The sequence below is a fragment of the Echinops telfairi genome, unplaced genomic scaffold (genome assembly GCF_000313985.2).
Source record: "Echinops telfairi isolate 266 unplaced genomic scaffold, ASM31398v2 ScPeMD7_53;HRSCAF=182, whole genome shotgun sequence".
Taxonomy (NCBI): Eukaryota; Metazoa; Chordata; class Mammalia; order Afrosoricida; family Tenrecidae; genus Echinops; species Echinops telfairi.
In genome coordinates this window covers 19,330,812-19,334,969 of record NW_022103951.1, presented here as the reverse complement: position 1 = coordinate 19,334,969, position 4,158 = coordinate 19,330,812, and the positions used below count along the sequence as shown (strand labels likewise).

Sequence of the window (4,158 nt, the reverse complement as noted above, 5' to 3'; positions counted from 1 at the left end):
CCGCCATTCCGCACCCAAACTTTGCTGCGCCGCGGTCCTGGACTCGCGGCCCGGCGGCTCGAGCCGGGCCTCCTCGGCCGCGCGGGGACGGCCGCCTGGACAGGGCGGCGGCGCCCACGAGTTGCGCGGCAGCGGAGGTGAGTGTCGGTTCCCAGGCCGGGGGCACAAACTTGAGCGCAGGGCGGCTTCTTGGGGCGCTGGCCCGAGGCAATGCAGGCAGTGGCGACGTCCAGGTCCTTGCGCACCTCAGAGAGGGAGCCTTTGTTTTGGGGAGGGCGGCGGCCCTCAAGTTTGGGGATGCGCCTGCCCCTCCCGCCGCCCCTTTGTCTTCTGGTCCCGGGGCGCAGAGACGCCTGGGAGAGGAGGTCTGGAGAGGGCCACGCGGGGCGCGGGCTGGGCTCCTGGGGGTGGAGAGGGGGGCCCGCTGCGCTCACGTTGCAAGGCGCAGAAACTGTCAGAGTGGTCGGCCCCCTCCTTACCCCGCGCCAGGGGACCGGGCTGGGGGGCTCAGACTCGGCCTGGACCTGTTGCTGCTGGCTGCCCACGCGCGGGTCCTGGGGTCGGGCTTGATCAGATGGGGGTGCAAAGCGGGTGACAACTTTTGAGGTTGGGGCTGGCAAGCTGCCCTCGTGTGTCGGTGGCCAGGCCACGCACACCCAGAATCATTGGTTCCACAAAGTTCAGTCCTGGGTGCTTCCGTCCGAGCTGGGGAGGTGGTTGAGCTACTCCCACCCCCACCCTGAAAGAAATCTACCCACCCCCAAAGTGCTTAGGAAAGGGCTCTGCTCTCAGCGCGGCCACGTGTGGCCTGACCTGACTCCAGAGCGTGGGCTCCTCTCCGCAACGCGGGTCCTGGCCCTCACCCCGAGGGGGAGGGGGCGCCCTGCCCTGCCCTGCCCGTGGTCCAGAGCGGTGGGTTCCCCAAGTGCTTGGGCTGAGAAGAACTATAGTTGAGGCAGCGTGGGGGGCGGGCAGTGGAGAAAGCCGCAGGAGCAACAATGAGGACCCTGGGGGGAGAGCTTGTTTTAGACTCTTGCCACACGTGCAGTTCCTGTGCCATCAGCAGTTGAGTAAAAGATGAGTCCATTCCTATGGCCTGCTTGTTCTTATGACCCCTCTGGGTTCGCATCTGAGGCAGGCTGGCTCTCTCTGTGTCTCTCTCTCTCACACACACGCCTGTGGGACAGGTATGGTGGGGGTGTGTGTGTTGGTGTTTCTGGTCTCCCTGAGAGCCTAGAGCAGTCAGCTTGGCTGGGACGTGTGGGGGCAGGGGCCCAAACCCACCAGACTGTGCCATGGAATCCATGCCATGGAGTCCCTTGGTGCCCTACTGGACGGGAGACAACTGCCCCCATGGGCTTCTAAGACTGTAACTCTTCTTGGGATTAGAAAGCTTTGTCTTCCTCCAGTGTCCTCCCTTGGGGAGGGGGGGCGGGAAGAGAGATGTTGAAAGTGGCTGCTCTTCAGGGTGCGATGTAGCAACAATGAAAAATACAACTTTCCTCTAGTTCCTAAATGCTTCCTCCCTCTACCCCCCCACCCCCAATATCATGATCCGAATTCTACCTTGCAAGTCTGGCTGACCAGAGGATGTACACTGGTACAGATAGAAACTGGAAACACAGGGAATCCAGGGCAGATGATCCCTTCTGGACCAGTGGTGTGAGTGGCGATACTGGGAGGGTAGAGGGAGAGTGGGTTGGAAAAGGGGAACCAATTACAAGGATCTACATGTGACCTCTTCCCTGGGGGACGGACAACAGAAAAGTAGGTGAAGGGAGATGTCAGACAGGGCAAGATACGTCAAAATAATAATTTATAAGTTATCAAGGGTTCATGAGGGAGAGGGGAGCAGGGAGGGAGGGAAAAAAAGGAGGAGCTGATGCCAGGGGCTTACGTGGAGAGCAAATGTTTTGAGAATGATGAGGGCAATGAATGTACAAATGTGCTTTACACAGTTGATGTATGTATGGATTGTGATAAGAGTTGTATGATCCCCTAATAAGTTCATTAAAAAAAAAAGAAAGTGATTGCTCTTACTGATCACGTGAAAGTTTCCGAACTCCCCATCCCCCTGGATCGTTGCTCTAAGGCTGATTCTGTGGATCAGCGCCTGGATCAGGAGGTGTTCTAGCAGACCTAGCTCTCTGTGGGACCTAGCAGCTGGCTGAAGATCACATTGAACTGGTCCCAGGGGTCAGGCAGGGACACCACGGGCAGGTGTGACCACGTGCCCTCTCTCTTCTGCCCTAGCCTGACGCGTCCAGGAATGATGACCAGGGCGGGCACCTCTTTCAAAGACCTGAGGACACCCACATCATCTTCCTGGCTGAGTCAGGTGCTACCGAGGGCGAACATGCCAGAAACAGGTGCCTCAGAAGAAAGGTGTGACCACCGAGAAGCTACAGGAGCGCTGTGTGGGTGTGGGTGTCTCGGAGTGGGAACCCGCAAAAGGGCAACTTCTAGTGTCCTTTGTAGCCGTGGCTGCTAGTATACTGCACGTGGAGTTACAACTCTGTACCGTCTTTAGTTTCCTTATCTGTAAAAGGCTCTGAAAATCACTTTTGGTTGGGCAGAAATAGGCTTAGTGACCAACTTACCAAGCGGCTGGCTGTTGCCTTTTGTGTGGTGGGAGACTGGTTTCATAGCATCTCCTGGGTGGTAATCTTTATGGAAGCCTGTGGCAGGCCTTTCTCCCTGCGGGGTGGATTCAAATACATGACCTTTCAGCTAGCAGCCAGGTGGTACCAATCGTGTGTGTGGCTGGGTGAAGCAACCCGGCCTGGTCAGTGCTCAGGAGTCAGCTGCCACTATGCTGTGGCTTTCTGAGGGGCCTGCCCTGTGTCTCTGATGTTAAAGGGGCCAGAAAAGTGGAGCTTACAGAGGAGTGAGTGAGTTTGGGTACCAAAAGGGAGGGATGGTATGTAAGGTTTTAGAAAAATGTAAAGGTGCCTGTAAACTTCACTTGTTATTGTGCGAGTATAATAATCAATTCTTGAAGGCCACTTGCCAAGGGATTTACAGGCCCTGACACCCTGGCGGTGGGTACATTGGGCTGCAATCTCAGAGTTAGCAGTTTGAAACCACCAGCCACTTCTTGGGAGAAAGATGAGGCTTGCTGCTGCTCCCATAAACAACTACAGCCTTGAAGACCGACAGGGCCCGTTCCACTCTGTCCTGTAGAGTTGCCATGAGCTGGCATTGACTTGGGAGCAGTGAGTTTCTGGGTCCACAGCCTGTATCGCTGGTTCAAACCCACCAGCCCTTCCTGGCTAGAAAGATGCGGCTGTTTGCTCCAGGAGAGACAGACAGTCTGGGAAACCCTGTCTAGGGTGACGTGGTGGGCATGGCTTGCTGTGGCGTGCCGCTTTGTAAACCAGGCCCACTGAGTTGTCCTAGCTCATAGCGACCCTATGGTGCTTCCTACACCCCTTTTGTGTGTGCTGAGCTTTACAGTAGCAGACTGGCTGGGGGGCTTGAACTGCTGCGCTTTTGATTCCCAACCGAGTGTTGTAACCAGTGTGCCAGCTGGGCCATGTCCTGCCTCAAAGGCCAGGGCCAGAGGGCTCAGAGGCCTGGAGATGCACTGTTGGCGTTCGCTGGGGTGCAGCAGGCCTGCCTCCTGGGGTGAAACCCACGGATGGTGGGCTCTGCCTGGATGTGCCAGACCCGTGGTTGGTTGTGAAGCAGGTGAGGGTTTCTAACAATTGTTTTTGTCAGTTCTGTTTTGTGGTTCAGAACACCCCCTGTAGGAATGGACATCCGGAGGGTTTGTGCTGCTGGTTGGGCATGGATGGCCGGGCCTTTCCTCCTTGCTCGGCTCCATCTGTTCGGCCTCATGGTGCCTCTGCAGCTGCCTCGGACCCACGTATGACAGCGGTCGTGTATGTGCGAGGTGTTGAGCTTGGCCTTGCACACCCTGGCCACCAGCAGTGTGGAAAGTGAGCGTCCTCTGCCTGCCACTGTACCCCCAACGTGGGTCTCGGGCATTTGCTAATCTGTATTCGAGACCTAGGATTTGAACCGGGACACTGCCTGACTTCCGAAGAGGTGCACCGCAGGCAGCTTGGGCCATTTGCTCTCCTGCTGCTGACCCAGGTGGTCCTTCCCTGCTGGAGACAGAAGGATTTATCAACCAATCTCTCTCTCTCTCTCTCT

At 57.0% G+C, this 4,158-nt stretch overlaps 1 protein-coding gene across 2 annotated transcripts in view; it reads left to right on the top strand.

The window, feature by feature from the left end:
• TBL1X (transducin beta like 1 X-linked) overlaps nucleotides 1-4,158 on the top strand; it is a 76,718-nt gene that overhangs the window by 1,349 nt on the left and 71,211 nt on the right. Inside the window, exon 1 of one of the 2 annotated variants that reach the window (XM_004717771.2) lies at nucleotides 82-137. The exons of the other annotated variant lie outside the window; for it this stretch is intronic. The gene's annotated coding sequence lies outside the window, so the exon portion shown is untranslated. Of the gene's footprint in view, nucleotides 1-81; nucleotides 138-4,158 lie in introns of those variants that run through there. 2 annotated transcript variants of the gene reach the window in all.